Below are 20,970 nucleotides of genomic sequence, written 5' to 3'. Positions count from 1 at the left end.
GAAAGCATTTTCTAGTCATCTTAATGGGAAACATATGCTTCTATCCTTTTGTTAACTGTCTCTCAAAATACAAGAAATTTAAGATGTACTGCAACATCATTGGCATAGCTTACTCATTCTTGATTGGGTATTATGAGAAACAGCCTATCATGAAATGTATAATAAAACCAAATAACACACCTTAGTATTTGAAAGATCTCTATTTTCACTGAGAGAAGACAGATTAGACATATTAGATAGCACACATTTTGTAGGATGTTTGTGGATAGGATAATACATAAAATTATTTCAGAATCAGTTAAGCTTGGAAGAAATCTGGTGTTCAATTACCATATGAGCAACAAACATTTCATCCTCATACAGGGAAGTTCAGAGATCCAAGGTCTCAAATACATAAATGAGAAAACCTACACCCACCTGAAGTTTTCAAACAAAACTTTGGATTCTGAAAATAAAATTATTTTTAAAGGTATGCTAAACCTCTTACTAACCTAAGACCTTGCCGACTAATATATTCCCTTACATTATACAACATAGATCATATGCAGACATATTTTTCAATGTTAATATACAATTGATTTTCTAAGTTGAATGAAATATTACTTCTTTCCAAGAGACTTGGTGCTTTTGTAACTCTAAAACTCTCTCCAAATTTTTGCAACACTTAGGAAACCTATCAACTAAATGTGTAATGGCTTAACTTTTTAAACATGTTACTTGATGCTTTTCAGAATAATAATAGAAGCAAACACAGATATGTGCACCAATTGCAAATATACAAAGGAAACTGCAAAATACATTAGCCTCCTCCTAAAAAAGCTAACTTGAATCATTTTAACACACATGCCCAGTGACAACTGACAAAACAAAAATCTTAATAGGAAAAGAGCTTTATGCCCAAATAAACTGTTTCCTTACACAATTTTAAAGATTATCCCTCTTAAATTTCACAATAGGAAATATCATCAAATTAACAGCCCCATACATAAAATCCTGAATATCCTCATGTTGTTCTTTAGCGGTGAAATATATCTCATTTCAAGGCATCCAGAAAAGAAAAGTAAATATATCCCTTACGTATGTAAGCTGGAACAACATTACGTGTGAAATACTTGATGCTTTTTTTTTCTTGGCATGCTGATGCACATGCAGAGATCCAAATTTTATCTTAATGAAAAACCGAAAGTTGCTTATCTTCAAAAAGAATCTTGGACGGCTACTGAGCTGCTTTTCCTTTGCCAAAGAGAAAGGGAGGCGGGTAAGGCATTCAAAGTGACACAGTTCAAAATACTTAATGAAATGTGGGGCTGCTGATTCTCTCACAGGTTTGAGATGCTCCTCAAGGGCCAAACCAATCAGAAAAACTTCCCCCTCAAAAGGGGATTTTTGAAAAACTTTCCAACAAGCATAACCACTAAGCCTATTTGAATAAATGATTTTATTGTAAGATCTCTCTGGGTATTTTTTTTTTCATTTCTGTAAGATAAAAAAACTTTTAGTATTTTCAGTCATAAAACAGGGCCTTATTTCTAGAGCAAGTCTACTGCCAGATTCACCATATGTTTAGTGGAATTCTGAATCTTACTCAGAATTTTCCATTCCAAAGATTGACAATTTGTTATAAGGAGTGGCTCTATTATTCCCTGTGTTTAGGAGAATGGAGGAGGAATGGCGGGACCCCCTACTCCCTGGAAAACTATACCTGACGCAACGATAGGAACCCAACCTGCAACTTTTCCAAATAAAGTTGCTTTAAAATCCCCGCTAGGAATTTTCCTCCCTGGCCCTATAAGATGACAACCTACTTACTCTTAAGTGGATTTCTGAAAAAAATGGTCCCCGGCTGAGGTTACTAAAATAAACAGCAGAGGGCGCAGTTTCTTTTTTTTAAATCTAAGTTTTCCCTTGTATGAATCACTTAATTGGTCATTTTAGGCCCAATAATATTCAGTATTATTTGTATTATATATAGATATCCACAGAACCATACAGGACAGCAATTCAATGTCCCTAGCCGAATCCATTAACAGATTAACGTGATGGCAGTAAAGAATCTGAGCAAATACACCAAACAGCATTGCTGCACCAAGTGTTTCCCTCTTGCAATTTCCCTTTCTCCCTGGCTGCACAGCACGGGATAGCAATGCTTTAATCTCACACCAATAAAGGAGATTAAAAGAAGGGCACTACAAAGCTCTCGGTGTGGCAACTAGCTCTGTAGGGCCGGCAACAGGACAAGTGTTCCACATCGCCTCCCCCCCCCCCAAGCAAAGACAATTGGCAAAACAGAATAAAATGATAACCCTCCTGCGCGCTGTGTGTGGTCGGGCGCGTGGAGGGGGAGCGCGGTGTGCCCGGCAGTCCGGGGACTGAGGCGCCGACGCAGCGCCCGGGCTCCGGGTACCGCGGGCAGACGCGCACCGTGCTCGGGGCGCATCCCGGGAAGACTCGTGTGCGGGGGTGCGGGTGCGGGTGCGGGTGTGCGTGAGCGCGGAGGCTCCGCGCGCTGCCCCCCCAGGGCGCTCCGCAAAGTTGCTCGCCCACCGGGAGCCTCCCCTCCCGCCTGTGGATCGCGCCGCGGGGGAGGAGGGCGGGGGCGCGGGGAGGGAGCCCCGGGACGCGGGGCAGAGCCGAGCGGCGCGGGTCGCCGAAGGGGAGGGACGCCGGCTGCGCTTACCGTGCGGCCCGCCGGCCCTGGCGCGGGGCGGGAGCCGAGCCGACGGCGCGGGGCGGCGGCCCTGCCCAGCCTGGTCCGCCTCGGGCGGCGGCCGCAGCGGCGGAGCCTCCTCCCGGGCGCGGGCGGAGCGGGAGGGGTGGGCGTGTGGACCCGAGCCGCCCCCGCCAACGCCAACGCCGCAGCCCCGGGGTCCCGCCAGCGCCCGGAGACCCTGAGCCCCGCACCCGCGCGCCGCTCCCCGCCGCTCACTTACCTTCGCCCCGGCCCCCCGGGGACAGCCGCCCGCACGCCGCCCCCTCTCGGAGCCGGCTCGAGGAGGGGAATTCCTCCCGTTGACGTCCTCTTCCGAAATGCAAAAGATCAGTGACTTTGACAGGTAGACGAGGGGGAGGGAGCAGGGGTGGGCGGAGAGGAAGGCAGGATGAGAAAGGGGCCTCTCCCTCCAAAACACGGCGACGTTAGTAACGAGATCGCGGCCCCCGGAGGTCTCCCCGCGCCTCCCCGCGCCGCGGCCGCTTCCACTTCTCGCCTTAAACTTTTACTGAGGGGTCGTTTCCTTCTTTCTATTTCTATTCTCTTTTTTTCTTTTTCTTTTTCTTTCTTTCTTCCTTTTTTTTTTCTTCTTTTTTCTTTTTCTTTTTCCTTTTTTTTTTTTTTTAGCCGCAGGACGCTTTTCTGATTCCCGGGGATCAGAGCCGGCGTCCAGGCGGTTCTATCCCGCTTGGCACAGCTTTCATTTTATTTCGGATGGAGACGCTGAGCTTGGTCAGAAGGGGCATAAATCAGGACAATTAGTACTGGCGCCAAGAAGCTCCTCCAGCGCCGAGCTCGCCCGGGCTTCCTTCGCGCATTCCACCGCTCAAGTCAGAGATGTCACCGCACATCGCGCTGATGGCTGCGAGACGCGACGCGCCCAGAGTCCGTTTGATGAAACACACATGGCCCGCGAGGCTTCCGGATCGCGGCCGCCCGGCCCCCCGCCCCGCCCGCGGCGCCTGCCCGGGACCCTGCCCGCGTGGGCTGCGCGCTCGCGCCAAACTTAGGGCCGAGCGCGAATCAGAGCGAGCGCCAGGCCCGGCGAGCGGAGAAGCGGAGCGGCAAGCCGGGGCAGCCGCAGCCCTCGGAGGGGTGGCGCGTACGTTTCACTTAAAAAGCAGATCTTCCGCCACCGCCGGCAAGTGGAAGGCTTGCAAACCTTACACCACCCCGAGACCCGGGCGCTCCGAGCGGTCCTAACTCCGTCCCGCTCGCTCTTACTGCTGCTGCTGCTGCCGCCGCTCCAGACCTCCGTGCGCGGGGGCTGCGGGACCACCCCCCGCCCCACCCCGCACTCCCGCTCGCCCACACAAGTGCGGCTTCTAGTATCGCCTCGTGTGCCTCCCACTTCTGCCCCCTCCCGTCCCCCCCGTCTCTGCGCCGTCCCCTCCTCGAACCCTTGTTCCCGAACCCGCCCCTCGCCCCTAGAAGCGATCACAGGGGTGTTTTTCCACCGGCAGTTAGTTTGCCTGGGGCAATACCCGCACCTCCTCTTTTAGGAATTCTTTTCACCTTTAGAAAGTTGAAGTTCAAAGGGGAGCGGTGCGTTTCCCTAAGTGCAAGACAAATACCCCGGGGCCCCCAAGGCTTCGTTCTCCCACTCACCTGGGATCGTTCTTAGCTGCCGCACTAACAGCAGATAAAAACAAATCCGGACTTGAATAAAATAGGGAGAGACTTTCACCGTCAAGAAAACGGTCTGATCGCAGAAATCTGCAAGCGTCTCAGAAGCAAACACAAATCAGCGTGTTTTTGTTTCCTTATATAGAAAAGGGAAGAAAGCAATGAGGGAAAGCGGGGCAGATGAGGGGCAGGAAACCCGGCGCATGACCCCCGTGGTTTGACAAGAAATGTATCCCTGTGGTCCGGGGACTTGGGAATAAACTGGCATGGTGGATGTTCTCCAGTTTAGCGCTTGCTCAGATCTGGGGCAAGCTAAAGTTCAGGGGCCTGAGGGAGGAAGGAAGCCTGACTCAAGTTTGGCCAAAGAAAGCAGAGGGTACCAAATGGGCAGTTGTAACACTTGATGCCTGTGCTCCCCGCAGCGAAGGCAGGGCGCTAGGAGTAGTTGGGTCCTTTCCCCCTGAATACTGAGGGTGGTGTTGGCAGAAGGGTGCATGGGGCAAAGGCTGTCAAATTGAGCCTGTAACTGGCCCCCCCCTGTCCCTGAGTAGCCAGCCGGAAGACAGGGATTCCAAGCACCCAAGGCTACCCCGTCAACACCTCAGTGACCACAAGGAGTCCTCCCTCTTTGACTCCCTCAGAGCAGGAATCTGGGATCTCAATGCTTTCCTCCTTCCCACCTCTGTCCTTTAAGTGCTGACATTGCAAAAACAAGTCACCTGCAGGAGTGAAACTCCTAGAAGGGAATCTTAAACAGTGGCCATTCCTGGCCCTCCCCCCAGTCTCTGACCATGCTTCTGCAGGTTTGAAACGTTTGGATAATATGCAGATGCCCTCACGATTTAGCCCTCCCTCTCAGCCTCTCAGAGGCCAGTCCCTTCTATGGGAGCCTTTGGCAGCGGGACCTGAGAAACAGCACCCACAGTGGACGTCTCACTTCTCATTGGCCCCCTGGCCTGGACCCTGAAATACAGATGGCCTTTCCTTGCCCTCGTGCCCTTCCTTCTCAAGCCAAGAAAGCCCTTTCTGAGCTCTCATTCTCAGCTTTCTCTGATCATTTTAGGTCCATCTCCAGTAAAAAAAAAAAAAAAAAAAAGGAAATCTATGCAGAGATTAGGAAATTCCCTTCTGGAATATACCAAGGTCTTTGTGATATTGGCTCCAAATCTGGGGAAATGTTTCATCTGTCAAAATCTTGGAACTAATCTCCTTTCCTCTCCTGTACCCTCCTTCATTCCCAGGCTTCATTTGACTATGAGGCAGACAGCAGTCCCAAATAAGTCTGCTGTGAAAAGGGGACCCTCTTCAGTTCGATAGCATCTCCCACTACAGGAGTGGGAGAGTCTTCCAGTGGTGAGTTTTTCTCTCAAACATGTGCTCTGACCTTTTCACAGGCTCAGTAAATCACTAACTACACATGTGGTTCCAAACTCTAAGGAGTAAATCAGAATCACTGGAGACTTTTCAACATTAAAACTCCTTCCCCTCCAGATCTCGTTCCTTCCTCCAGTGGGGATGGGATGGGAAGGATGTTTTCTCCAAAAAGCAATTTAGGTGGCTCTGATATACTCCCCAAACTAACATGTGTGTATTAAACCAGCTTTCCCCGATATACCTTTGCATATTTGTTTATGTGATATGCACCAATCAGAAATTTACTTTAGATATTTTATTGAGAACAGGGAAAATAATTTAAGGCATACTTACTTTTCCTTATCATTCTTTGCCTTGTCCACCCATATATATTTAACTTTCTTTAGAAAGAATGATTTTTGTCTTTTTATGTAACCTTTCAACTCTACTTTTTTCCCTCTCTCCTTTTAGAGAAGGGTTTGATCTTTCAGTTCTCTGGCTTCAGATCTATGGCTGGTTTCCATGCATTCCTCATTCTTCTTCAATTTAGATATCCATTTATTTGTAATCCTGTTAAGTCTCTAACTGTTGTTCATTTTCCTAGGTGCTTAGCTGCCTAAAAATCTTCTCTTTAGAGATTTGGCAAGGTTGTTTAAATACTTGTAACTTCAATATGCCAGACTGGTAGTGATGGCATATTTGCAATATGTCTGGTCCAAAAAGACATGTGTCTTTTTAAAAATACTGTAAAGTACTTAACATGAAGTAGGTATAAGATAAACGTTTAGTGCACGTATGAATAATTTTTGCCCATTCTCAGGATTCATTTATAGCCTCCTGGTTAATAGGAACTAACCCTGACCATATTACCTTAAGACTTAGATGTCTGATATTCAAATCAGAGGTGTTTCAGGCAGCTTGGGCTGCTATAACAGAGTACCATAGACCGGGTGCATATAATCAACAGAAATTCGTTTCTCATGGTTCTGGAGGTCGGAAGGCTGAGATCCAAAGGGCCAAGCATGGTCAGGCTCTGATGCGGACCTTTTAGTGGGTCCTTGTATTCTCCCTATATTTGCGCAAGGCAGAAGGAGGGGTAGAGAGCTCTCTGGGGTCCCTTGTATAAGGGCACTAATCCCATTCATAAGTATTCCACCCTCAGGACCTAGTTACCGCCCAAAGGCCCCACCTCTTAACACCATCACATTGAGGGGTAGGATTTCAACTTGTGAATTTGGTGGGAGAAGGGAAACAGTCCATGACAAGAGGCAAATTCTATTTGACCAGTTGGATGCTATGTGATCTATGCTTAATATCACTGCTGCTTCTGTCCCAATAGAAACATCCTTCATAACAGTTGTAAAACCCTTAATTCTTTCTTGCCTCCACTTTGTGCTCGGGGACATGCTTTATTCTAGAGCCATTAGTAGCATAGTTTTGACAGGTTTTGAAGTTCCTTACCTGACAGGCTTTTAAGTGCTTAAATATTTTGACATTTAAACCTCTAGCAAGCCTAAGCATCTGGTCTAGGCTCTATCACTAGATGATAGTGGCATTTTCCTACTATTGTTGTGTACCGGAGATATTTCCCTTGAAGCTTTAAATTTACAAGCCCAAACTATACAAATAACCAACTGTGCCTAACATAGGTAACAATTTCCTTTACTTCCTCTCAAGGTTGATGTAGAACAAAGGACATGTTGTTTAATATAAGAAAATACACATAGTTACTGGGTTTACTGACACTGGAACACAACAAATAGCAAATAGTCTAAATCATTGATAGTTCCCAATGCAGGGAATATGGCTGCTAGCACCCATGTGCTTTTTATATATGGCACTGTGTAATATAGCTTGGAAATAATAAAATCAGCTGCTTGGTCAAACTGATATTTTAAAAAAATAGTAAAATGTGGATTTTTTAGAAGAGAAAGCACTCTAAGTTAAAAGATGGCTAATTTTAGTCAAATATTTCATGTCTCTTTTCTTTTCCAACCTTAGGACTCTAGAAGTGTTTGATGAGAGCAAATTTTTTTTATTTTTGTTTATGTCCTCTCATCCATAAGAAATAACAGAAATCGCTTTTTAATTTTTATGCTCCCAGAGTATGTGACACTAGATGTTTTTATCCAACCAGTAAATCTGTCAGAATCATGACACCCTGAGCTTCTATTACCCATTTTGTTTCCTTTGAGAATCAGAACACACGGTCAATATTTGTTTAACAGTTATCTTTTTTCTAAGGCTGTTAAAGGCATCTCACCAGCAAGTTTGGATGATGCTGTGGTCTGAACAAACTCAGTAAGCTTCCGTGTACTTATATTTTATTGTGCTTAGTTTGTCTGTCTAAGATCATCAACTTATTTCTTGAAAAGAGGAAATCCCACAATTAATCTAGTGTGCTGGCTGGAAAAGTTCAGTCTCAAAAATCAACAGCTGTGTAGATTTCCTCAAATGTAATTTTCATAATTTCAATTTCTCTACAACAACACAAATAGCAACCTTTTCAAAATGAGAAGGAAAATGTATGAAGGAAGATTGAGTAACACCCCTTGCCTAACTTTGAGATCTTTCCATCAGTTTCATACCACTAGTTCTCTTCGATTTAATAAACATTGATGGGATACACAGTGCCTGCTGGGAACAGTCCTTGGTGCCGGAGGAAATGCAAAGCTCTGAGGTCAAGGTGCTCACAATCATGTCAGAGAGAGTTGAACAACTAACTGTAATGTGCATTTTTAGTTATTATATTAGAGAAAGATTAAGGGAAAGGTAGTTGTAATGATCGAGTCTAGAGACCCCATCTGTATCCACGATGGGGTAAATGTGCACAAGGATCTCTCTCAGGCTGCTGACCCAAGCAACAATAGAGTGCAGCCTCTCTGATTTAGCTGCCTCTGTAGGAAGTTCTTGCACTGTCATATAAATATGGGGCAGAATGTTCCAATAGAAAAAACAGCAAACACAGAGGAGAAATCTAAGATCACAGGATGCCATTTGGTTTGGGGTGTACTCTACCCAGATGTTTCTTTCTGCTCTTCTTGATTTCCTGCTTCTGGGTTTAGTTTGAGGTTTACTATGCTAAAATTATTACCTTTACTGCTGTTTTTAGCAGCTCTATTGCTCCCATCCTTTAGCTTCTATGTTGAATAGAAGCAGTGGATATAAACTGGATGTTGGCTTCTAGTGAGCAAGACGGATTCATGCCAAGTGGCCTTTACTTCCTAGTGGGGAGACATCTCCTCTGGCAAGGAGGCTCCCTCTCCTACAGAAAATGACTAATTTTCTTAAATCCTGCTTCGATTTGTAAGGAAGAGGAATGAAATCAGAGGCATTATGAATTCTCTTCCTACTTCAATAAGCCAGGAAGAAACTCGATTGTCAGTTCTCCAAACTTTGAAATCCCATAGAAAGTAACACAATTGTAAGATTTCTGTTATCTCATGGAAATTATTTCTTGTTCCCGTCTCCCTTCCTTTTTTCTTCTTCCTCAGACATAAATTTAGTATGTCCTAAGTGCTAGGGACTGCATTAGAAATAACAAGACAAATAAAGTAATCCCTTCTATAGTGTACTGTCTGTTGGAGAAGACAAGCTTGTAAACAAACAATGTACTACTGATACAGGGACTGAGACAGAAACCCACCCAGAGCAGGTGAGCCCCAAGGGAAAAGGGAATCTCTTGGGGATCCTGGGAAAAGCTGGGTAGATGATATATGAGCTACACCTCAAAAGATGAAGAGGTGTTCATCCAGCAGCAAAGAAACAAAAAGCATTCTGACTACAGGGGGAAGAAAATCAGGAGGCCTCATACAATGAGAAATATTTTGGCACTTCCATGCAGTTTGGTACCATATAGATAGCCTTTGTAGTGAACACTTACAAGCATTTTAACACTGAAAACTATAGCAAGAATTGAGTGTAATAGGAGAAAAGTCAAGAAAAAAGAAAGTATCCTATTTTATTTAGGCGAGACATATAAACACGCCAATAATTTATTAACATCATTACTGACCTACAAAGAATGGCAATTTCATATGTTTCAACCTAATAGGATCCAGTACTTTGCATTTGGTTCATAGTAATCTGTGTTAAGAGAAGAGAATGATCTAAAACAGCAAATAATTTTAAAACTTCTATATTTGCCTTTGGAATACATTATATTCCCTCTTTTGGCAGAAGATATACCTTCCTAATGAGGTTTTGTGCTTAGATTGGTATTAAAATTACTTAGATTTCCCTGAGTAAGCACTGAGCACAAGAATATGCCTGCAGAGCAGACTGATGACCGAGAAACCCAAGGTTCAAGCATTTAACCAGGGATAAGCCACACATGAATAATGAAGAATTGAGTAATTAGTAATTATAGATACCAATTAAACCTTAGATATAAAGATCCAGTCCCCAGTCATTCTACCATGGTTTGCATTTTTGCTATCCTAAGTCACTGTGTTTCATTCCAACTCCTGCTGGAGAAAGACTATTTGCCAACAAGTAGGAAGAAGAAAATAATACAATATAGAAAATAATGCCAAAAATCAAAAAATTCAGAAATCATATATAATGGAAGGAAACAGCAACAAGTTGGTGATTACAGTAGCCAACTACTTCTCTAAGTCAAAGTGGAATTCAGATTTCTTTTTTTACCTTTTTTGGTGAAGATGGTTAATCAAGCTCTTAAGTGGTCAGGAGATATATTGGTGATTAGAAAAAAAAATGAATCATCTCTTTTATTTTTTTCCTGCCCTCCCCGCATACTCCTACTGCCTTCTGTATTTGTAAATCTGATATATATATATGTATATGTAAAATGATACTTTGGCAATCATCTCTTTCTTTAGCCACTACACTGAAACTATATCTGTCCTCACTAGTCTCAAGGCTGAGTTTGTAATAAAGGAAGAAAGGTAAACTGTCAGTTACCATATATTATGGTGTGTGTGTGTGTGTGTGTGTGTGTTACTGTTAAGATGTTATAATTATCCTTATATTAAGAATTAATTGATAGGCAAGGAGAGCCTGATGCTCACAGCTCACTAAAGCATTTAGAAGTATAACCTAGGACTTCAGCAACAGAAAATCTGAGATTGACCTAAATGCAGGGTTAGCTGAAAATCTATGATATGTTGAGATACTGCAAATGAATTTTTCAGAAAATCCAATAAGATATAGTGTAAATGGCACCAGACTAGGAACCAAGAAACCAAGTCTTTGCTGAGATATGTTTTTGCTGTGTTAACTTATGTAAGTCATTTCACCTCTCTGGGCCTTAACTGCCTCATCTGTAAAATAAGGAAGTTGAATTCAATGAACCTAAGGCAGTGGTCCTTAAAATGGGGTTCACAGATTTCCTGCCTCAGAATGATGTTGGGAGGTTGTTGAAAAGCAGGTTCCTGGGCCCATCCCACACTGACTAAATTAGCAACTCCCCAGGTGGTTCTTATTTAAGCACATTAAAGTTTAAATATCACCAGCCTAAGGTTTTCTCCAGATTTTACATTTTGAGTCTTGCCTTGTGGTTGGGATTAATTTAAATGAAAGCTAAGACAGAAACAAATCTATCCTTCATGTTTTTGGATAATAGAATAGGCTGTCTGATTTCTAAAAATTGTGTATATCTATATATTAGAATTAAGTGGGATATATATTTGGTTCCCTGAAAGATTAGATAGAATAAAAGCTAAGACTTTGAAATCATATTTTTAAGACAGAAAAAACTCAAGCATTTGCCATGTAATACAGTTAATTTGTAACCATGCTCACTGAGGCACAGTTTCTGGAACATATGTATTAGCTATAAGCTGCCATAATCACTCCAGAAATGTATTACTCAACTGGTAAACTACCAGTTCATTGAAAACTACCCTAAGACACGATACAGTCATGAAGTTTTAAAAGGTTTTGAACGTTTTATTCCAGTTGAGTTTCTTCAAAGTCAGTGAGTGATTAGTGGACGTTCCTCACTGGCACTAGCTAATGTATCTATGCAAAAATATTCTTGCAAATTATTACATTCAGATTTCTACAAATGTCAAAACTTTCAAACATTTCAGATTGAAAACTTACCATTTAAACTAGATATAAGTGCATATATATATGTGTGTGTGCATATATATATATATATGCATGTATTTTATGTGTATTCAAGTTAAAGTTATTGTGAAATGTAGAATAATGTATTGGCAAATCTCCAAAGATCAGAGTTGAAGTCCTTAATACAGTGTTAGACAGTTGCTTGGCCTTAATCTTTCTGAGCCTCTATTTCCTTAGCTGTATAATGAGAATGTTGGGACTAATGCTGAATATCTTATAGAATTGCTGTGAAGAATAAATGTGATATTTGATAAAAACAAAAAATGCTTTGCAAATATTAGCAATTGTTTACTTTCTATATTATAGTATTGAACCTTCCGTTATTACTATGTCAGCATAAATTCTGATGTTTGTTTACTTATTTAATAAATAAACATTTTTGACAATCTATTATGCTTACAACACTGCACTAAGTATGCTGGAAAATAAATTCAGAAGAAATATAAGCTGTAATTTCTATGCTTAAGGCACTTAAATTTGACTCGAAGAGTTTATAAAAATATCACACAGTTCACAGTTCTGAAACACAAATGCTTTAAACTAGCTAAAAATGAATACAACTGATCCTCTAAGATCAAGGAGTGCTTCATTGAAGCTGGTGGGACACTGAGCTAGACCAGTTAGGGTTTGATAGGTAAATAATAAGGGAATCTCAGCAGGAAGGAGACAGCACAAAGGCAAAGGCAGGGGAAGCAGAAAGGTCAAGTCGTTTTCAGGAGATGGGGGAGCAGCAGAGTTGATGGAATTAAGGTATCATGTTAGAGAATAGTGGGCATACGTTTGGAAAATTAGATAAGCCCAAAGGTCAATGCTTCTTGAATTTTCCAGTGAAGAGTCTAAAATTTATAGAGAAGATAATATGGAGCAATTAGAGTTCTGAGCAGGGAAGACCCATGAATAATGTGGAGTTTTTTACAAATTTACCTGGAAATACTATTCATAATGCACCAAACTAGGGAGATACTAAAAGCAGAGAGAGGAATCAGAAGGCTACTGTATTGTACGAAGCCAGGGAGACAATGGTTTATACTAAAATGGTAGCCATTGAAGTAAAAAGGAAAAAGTATGGATAGGGGAAACAATGGTGAGATTTCTGACAGGATATATTTATAAAAAATAATTTTAAGCTAAATAATTCTTTTAAGTTAGATGAGAATGAAAACAGTCCTTTAAAGCTCTAACATTTTCATTCAAATGCTCAAAATGCACATACCTTTCTTTTAGTCAACCAAAAAAAATTTTTTTTGAGACAGGGTCTTGCCCTGTCACTTGGGCTAGAGTACAGTGGTGTCATCATAGCTCATTGCAATCTCAAACTTCTGGGTTCAAATGGTCCCCCTGCTTCAGCCTCCTGAGTAGCTGGGATTACAGGTGTGCATGACCACACCCAGCTAATTTTTCTATTTTTTGTAGAGGCTGGGTCTTGCTCTTGTTTAGGTTGTTCTTGAACTCCTGGCCTCAAGTGATCCTCCTGCCTCTGCCTCGGCCTCCCAAAGTGCTAGGATTGTAGGTGTGAGCCACTGACTCTGGCCTCAACGAAATATTTATTGAATGCCTCATAAGTACATGGTTCTAGGAGTTTGACATTCAATGGTGAACAAAACAAAGGTTGAACGCATAAGCCTCACATTCTAGTTGGAGGACAAAGGATAGAAAGAATAAACATAGTTAACAAGTAACTATTATATTTGAAAGAGAAAAACATATGTAAGCAAGAAAAAGTAGGACAGGATATGAGGGATTTAGAGAGAGATGTTGAGGGGAGATTGCCCTGTAAAATAGAGCGGTTAGTATAGACCTCATAGAGAAGGTGACCGAGCAAAAATTTAAGGAGGAAAGAATACTAGTCCCACAGAATTTTGGGAGAAGAATGTTCCACGCAGAGAAAACAAATAGTGCAAGGGTCCTATGTCTCCTTAGCATGTTGGAAGAGCCCAATGTGTCTAGAGATTTAGGAACTTGTTTTTAAAGTCTGACAGAAACTTATAGTAAATGACTTTTTAAATTTATGCTTATTCAACTCTTTGAGGCTTAACCATATTTATACTGGTTTTATGCTGTTTCACACAGCCCTCTGTAGAGCAATTTAGAGACTTTGTAAAAATATATACATATATATATATAAAGCATGGAGAACAGCATGGTTTCACACTTGATATTAGCTGGCATTATTATCATTTTTCAATTAATATCATTGATTTTATATGGAGAATTCGTCTCTGTGGTTTTCCTTTTTTTTTTTTTTTTTAACTCTTTTTCAGTTTTTAAATTTGTGCCACCACCATATTTCAGAAGGGATTTTAGGCCACTTACAAGGGTACCTAGGATAGGACCCTCAAAAACGAGCAGAAACAAAGTGACATGAGGAATAAGACTTAAAATGCATATCATAATGTTCACGTACCACTAGTTTTTCCCTAAGCTTACCAGTGGACAATTATAAGGAAAAATTTTGTAAATTAATTTATAACATGTATGAGATTTTTTAAAAACCTAGGTATGTACAAAACATTTTCTTTGTTCTTTGTAATAAGACCATACAAACATTTTTCCTTGCGGTTCTTAAAAAAGAAGATGATGTGATGAAATAACATTTTTTTTTTGCAACAACTTTGCCATAGATATAAATATAGAGGAAAAAGTGTTTTATGGAAAAGGCAGTTTAATTCCAGACCTCAGTTCATTATCTTGAGCACCTCTGGGAAAGGCATGGGATACACATGAAGCCATATTTGTTTTAGTAAAAAAAAAATCTCATTTTCTCATTCAGGATGTCACATAACCACGTTTGCAAACTCTACAAATTATATATCTCTGTCTTTTGTTCCACATTAAAACACTGAATTCAAACAAGGGACATTTGGATGAGATTCCTGCTTTTGTTACACAGCTTTATGAGAATGCTTAAGAAAGAGAGGCTTTGGTGCTGGCAAGCTACTGCGCCTGAGCTCCACAGAGACCAGAAGCCACAACATCATGGCTAAGGTTAAACTGAAAGGCTCAATCATCCCACAGTCCAGTTTTTACCAAACTTGTTAAATTTGGTGTCATGGGAGATACTAAATACCTTTTGCCTATGTGGCCAGAAAGGAACAACACATTAACACTTTAGAATAGGCAGAAAAAAAGTAGCTGTAGAGAAACTGCAAGGCAGCATTAGGATAAAAATCAGTTTAAGATTCTCCATCTACTGGTGATGCTCTTAAAAGTTGACTTTTGAGAGCACAGAGAATTTTTCAATGGTTTTATAGCATGCATTCGATGTGGTGCCCATTACATATTTATCATGATTTGTAATGTTTATCTCACTCTGGTCTCTTAATTATGTTTCATGTGTTAGATTTATGTGAAAATCAGTGAAAATCTCTACTCACTGACCATGTGAGTTTTGTTTGCCACAAGGACACACATGATCTCTTAGCTATGCAAGACCGTATTGAAAGGACAAATGGGAAATCCTGGTGAACCTGATTTCAAGTGGGAAATGGAAACACACAATAAATAGGGCACAGCCTCTGTGAGCCCTGAGGGAAGAAGAGTGATTTCAGGTGGCTGCCTAGTTGACCTCCACAAATACACATTATTGGGCATAATGCATTCCAGGTGGAGATCCTCACAGCTTTGACAGCTACCATGAGTTGTGATTTGTGGTACCCCTGCAAACCGGTAAACAGCAGCACCAGCTAACGGTTTTATAACACTGAACAATAAAGCCTCATAGTTCAAGTTGTAAATAAAAATGATTAACTTCGTTAAAAGTGAAGATATTTGCTGCAAATCATATTATGCTAATAGTGCTGATAGGCTAGCTTTAAACAACATCATCTTATCAGACAAAAAAATTTATAATTAACTTGGCCATTTGTCATCTCAGAATCAGTTGGTTCTTACAGAACTTACATAGAGAGAATCAGAAATTAAAGATTTTTCAACAACTATTTGGGAAACACTTAACAAATGACATATTTTCTCACCATCTAGTCAGCCGTCCAAAAATATATTATTGAATAGCATAAGCATCCTAAGAATTTATTGATCTGAAATTGAAAATAAAAGAGTAATCACATTCAATGGACCATCAATTGATATACTTCTCAACTCAATAAATTCTTTTTCAGATACCACTTCAGTTCATGAGTTGTTTGCCATTTGTTTGCCATAGATTAATGGTGTGTACAAGAAAAGGGGTAATAATTTTTATACTTTGGCAGAGCTTTCTGATTAAAATTTGTCTCCACAATATGCTGAGAGTTGGGGGACAGAAAGTGCTTATCGTAAGTGGTTAAAATGAGTCAGAGGAGGGAAAGGAGGGGCAGGACAATCCCGTACTTGGAGCCGCATCTCCCTTTTTCTTTCACTGGTTACAAGCATGATGTAAGGACTTTCAATGACCTTAAAATATTCTAGGATAGCCGATAGGAAATACGTCTAGATTTTGGACTTTCTTATAGGAGACGTAAGTCTTTGGAGGCAAACTGCCTTGATAGGATCTCCAACTTTTCTATTTAAGACATGTGATCTTGACAAGTGACTTCATTCTCTCTGAACCTGTTTTCTTTTATGTGTAGAATATGGATAATATATAACTCATACAATTTCTAGAAGGGTTACGTTAAATGGCCTATGCCTTCGAAAACGTTATTTAACATAATGGATCAGGCAAATCAATCAGAGAATATATTATATACCTTTTGTCATTTGGATTGTTTAAAAACATGGAGCAAATAAGACACTCTATAAACCTTAAATATTTAGTAATGTGAACATAATTATTGCATTTACTTGTAACTTATATCAAAATAAAAATTTGTGATGCATATTTTTTATTTTTTTTAAAAGCACTAAGAGCACATTTAGGAATAACATTGATCGGGTGTCGGGCAGATGTGGGTAGGGGAGGGGATGGGTGTATACATACATAATGAGTGGGATGTAGGTGGGGGAGCAAGGGCAATATACATAACCTAAACTTTTGTACCCCGACAATACGCTGAAATAAGAATTAAAAAAAAGCATAATGTAATAATTTTTGGAAATAAATGACAGTCTTATTTTTTGGGAAATTCTTGGACTTTGCGATTTATTGGTTGCAATAGCTTCCAGAGAAACAAAGCAAGAGGCTGGTGTCATAGCCCTTTCGCAAGGAGCCACCAGGGTTGTGTACTGCTCTAGCCCTGCCCTGCCTTGGCTTGTCACATTTCGCTTTCAATGTGCGCTTCTAGAGGATGTCCTGCTCAGTAGCAAATGAGTATGTCTTATAAAATTTGTGAAATTTTTACAACGTGAAATAGCTTCTGACAGAGTAATTTTCAAATTGTCCCATTAAGATGCACATCTTGGATAGTAGATTGCGCCTCTATAGTAGTTGTCCCCATTACCTGGTCTTTCTTTTTGTCTTGGTAATAGAATTTTAGCTGAGGACATTTCCCAGCGTCACTTAAATAGTATGTAGAACTTCCAGGAAATATCCTTTAAAGGAAGGAGCCTGTCCCACCTTCCTTTTATCTCCTTCCCTGTGAAAGGCAGATGTGAATATAGGAGCTGGAACAACCATCTTGAACCGTGACTTGGAAGCTAGATGTTGAGGGCTGCAGAGTGAAAGATAAGGGGTCCTGTCTTCCTAATATGACAGACCCCCTTATTAGCCCTGGACTGCTCTGCCTAAAGGGTTATATGGGATTTTGGGGGGCCTTGTTGAAATGGTCAAACTGTACCTTAAAGAATACAGCTTCTTTGATATCAACACAGAATCTGGAGAAATCACAGCCAAGCAGAACAATCACCACTCACCTCAACTATACCAAATCATTTCTCAATTATTATACTGAGATTATTTAAAACATAATAATGATTTGTTTTAAAGTTTTAAATTGATTCTATTATTTGGAACTTCAACATACACAGTAATTTAATTTTTTTTTCTTTCCAAAAACTTTTTTTTTAAAAGTGTTTCTATACGGTGTTCCTCACTTTTTAAAAAGTTATTTAGTTTCATCTGATAAAGATATAAAGAGAAAACTAATATTGTATTTTTTCATAGTGAACATATTCTAGACTCCCTGACTAGTGGATTTGTAAAAACTTATTAGAAAACATGTTTGTTTTCCTATGAAACAGTAATGAAATGCTTCCTACTATAGTATTGCTCACTGCCTGGCCATTTTGTCCTTCCCTAGTTAAAGGTGGTTTCTGTTTAGTCCTGTACCCATGTGATCAATTGTGGATACAGTTTGTACATCATGTCTTTAACCACAGTGGCCCCTGTCAATGATTTATGATCAAATTTCTATAATCCCTACTGCTCACACTTAAAGCTTCATTTGAACAGGCTTAGCCAATGTGTGTTAAATGGACGATTCTGGGAGACTGTGAAACTAGCGCGGTCAGATATGCCTGGCTTTAAATCATGGCATTGACACTTACTGTGCTATTTCCCACGGGTTATGTCTTCAACTTCTCTGAGCCCATATCTGTAGATGAGAGTAACAGCATCTATTTCACAGGCCAGTTAAAACCAGTGCTTCATTCTGCGTAGGTACTCAATAAAAGTGAACCCCCTCCTCTTAACCAGAGTGTTCTGACATAATGACCATAGGTGAATATGAAAATTTTGACCCCTGTCTCTGAAGACTTATTTAGCGTATTTACCTGTTGTTGGTACTGAAGGATGTTTACCGGCCTTGCCCACAGGTGTTCTCACTGGCACTCTCACCCCCCCCCTTTGGAATTACAGTGAAATCCAGGGGAAGGGAGGAGGAGCAACTGGGCACTCTCAGGTGTGCTACAGTCCACACAGTTAACTTCTCAGCCCCCCTCCCTCCCCCTTACCCCACCTTGGTATCTCTTGGTCAGTTTGGGACAAACTTTCTTGGTGGCTTGGGCTTCTTTGACAAGGGTGTCTTTGAGATCAACCATAGCTTGGCCCACTGAGACATGTAAGTGGGTATCAGAAGACCTATACTATTTCCATTCTGCAACTGACTAGAAGTGTGAAACTAGACAAGGAAAGAGGGGCAAAGGATATGTTTTGAGTGTTTGCCGTGCGCCTTCTCATGTACTAGACAGTTGGTGTCATTCTTTAATTTCATTCTCACAAGAGGCTTGTGAAGAAGGCATTCTTACACACTTTCAGGTGAAGAAAACAAGGCTTCCCTGGGCTAAGTAACCTGCTCTTAAATTACACAGTCATGAATTGAACCCAGCACAGGCTAACTTCAAAGCCCCACTCCTTTTGCTATACAGAATGCTGCCTCTTTGATCTAATTGAGCCTTTATTTCCTCTGGAAAATGGATGTTTTGCAGGGTCCCTTATACTCTCAAATCCTATAACTCTATCCTCTTTACCTAAATGCATGAATATAAAACTTACTAAGTTTTTTAAAGACTTAATAAGTCTTCCTCCAATAAATGTTCACACTATGTTTGACTCAGTATAGTAGGTACTTTTAAGTGTAAAAGATATAAAAAGAGTAAATACATATAATTGGAGGTAGGGAGCAAAGAATTAGGTACTTACCATTTTCTGTAGGCATCATTTGGCAGGAAACTGCTATTTAAAATCTAAATTCTCTTATTGCTTTATTTTTTTTTTTAAATTCTGATTGTACAAGAGAACACAAATGAAACAATCCAGAATTCATGCTGTGTTGAAAGAAGGGATTCAACAAGTACAACTGATCCCAACAGGAGACATAGTTATAGACGTGAGTACAAAAGATCATTAGCTTAACTTCATTTTAGTCTTCCTGGGTTGCCTAGGCAGTCAACACAGCAATATCTAACACCTAGCTTCCTTCATTTGTCACACACATTTTAAGTTCAAAGATGTGAGTCTCACACTGATTAAAAAAAAAATAAAGACTTCTTTGCCTTCTTTGGTACTATAATGCGATGCTTTGCTGCTTTTCTCTCTTGAATAGCAAGGCCAGTTCAGGGGAGACTTTGCAGGTCTTTGCTGAAGCTCAACTATAATATCCTTGGAGTGGCAAATTCAGTTTTATATTTATGGATACATCTGCCTTAGTCATAATCTGTAAGTCTCCTTCTGGGTCACCAAGAAATGTTGCATTTGGTTGGGATTTCTTATTTCTATTCATTGCTCCTTGTGTATCTATTTGAACAACAGGAGGAGGCTACTCTTCTTTTTATTATCATCAAGTCTGTACTTTTGTGAGACACATTAGAATTTGCATTTTGCTTTACCTCATAACATGGTAATATTAGATACTGTTAGGAATGAAAGGTATTTAAAAGAGATACAGACAATGTTTTTTCAATTGCTCAATAAGCTGTGTAGGCAGATTCATGATGGGATGGGCATTTATGTAAAGGGGTAGAGGAGCAGAGGTCACAGCTTCTGAGGCAGATGTTCTGTGAAAATGTAACCTGGTCCCTTTCACTGCTGTTTCTTTAACAGTAATATTTACCATACAGTCTAGCTGACTCACTTTATAGACCATATTTTTGCAATTGTAAAATCCACCATTTTGATTCCAGGTTTTATTGCCACCTGAACCTCCACGGCACAATGCACGATTTTTATGCACGTGAGGCTTCCACTGGTGTGATGTGCATTGTGAACTTTTAAGCAACGACAAATGACTCCACTCTCCCCTAGAAATGAAATTGCAGGGCTCCTTACAACCCTTCCACATTTTGCAATGAATTAGCCCCCAAAATATTTGGGTGTATATGTTGTGCAAGGGCATAAATACTACAGAATAACTTTGGGGGTAACTTGTTTTATAGGCAGCCTACTTCAATTCTCCCTAGCCTATAGCCAAGTTTTGACTCATTAAGCACTCATTAACACTTGGTGTTTAAAAAAAGAAGGCTCATTTAAAGGGCATGTAAACCAACAAACGAAAAGGATAGAAAAGGCACCAACTTCTTCTCCTCTTCACCTGTCATTCCTGCTTCTAATATGGGAGGTTCTCCAGGTCCAGGCTTTCAGACAGATGGATGTGAAGAAGACATGTGATGTCAGTGATCCCTCTGGGATCTAACATGGTGCTAAGCTACCAAATTCATTTGCTTTGCTTATTTCTTTATGGTCTCGTCAAATGAGGTTCAGCTGAGTCTCACAGCCTGGCCCGAAGCAGTTAAGTGTGCTCCACAGCAGCCCTACTCCTGGTGTGAGCCCGCTCTCAGCTGCAGAGGAGCTCTGTTAACATTGGGGCTAACGCTTT

General features: G+C 40.7%; 1 protein-coding gene across 12 annotated transcripts in view; it reads right to left on the bottom strand.

Moving 5' to 3' along the window:
* NTNG1 (netrin G1) overlaps positions 1 to 3,978 on the bottom strand; it is a 320,109-nt gene extending 316,131 nt beyond the window's left edge. For 6 of the 12 annotated variants that reach the window (XM_045546658.1, XM_045546664.1, XM_045546666.1 and 3 more), the window contains exon 1: positions 2,931 to 3,715. The gene's annotated coding sequence lies outside the window, so the exon portion shown is untranslated. Of the gene's footprint in view, positions 1 to 2,677; positions 2,785 to 2,930; positions 3,716 to 3,882 lie in introns of those variants that run through there. The other 6 variants (XM_045546662.1, XM_045546660.1, XM_045546669.1 and 3 more) reach the window with 2 other exon arrangements.
* Positions 3,979 to 20,970: the final 16,992 nt, after the last annotated feature.

This window comes from Lemur catta, chromosome 3 (assembly GCF_020740605.2).
Source record: "Lemur catta isolate mLemCat1 chromosome 3, mLemCat1.pri, whole genome shotgun sequence".
NCBI classification, from domain to species: Eukaryota; Metazoa; Chordata; class Mammalia; order Primates; family Lemuridae; genus Lemur; species Lemur catta.
Note: the sequence above shows the minus strand (reverse complement) of the source record. Positions and strands in the feature narration are given on the sequence as shown.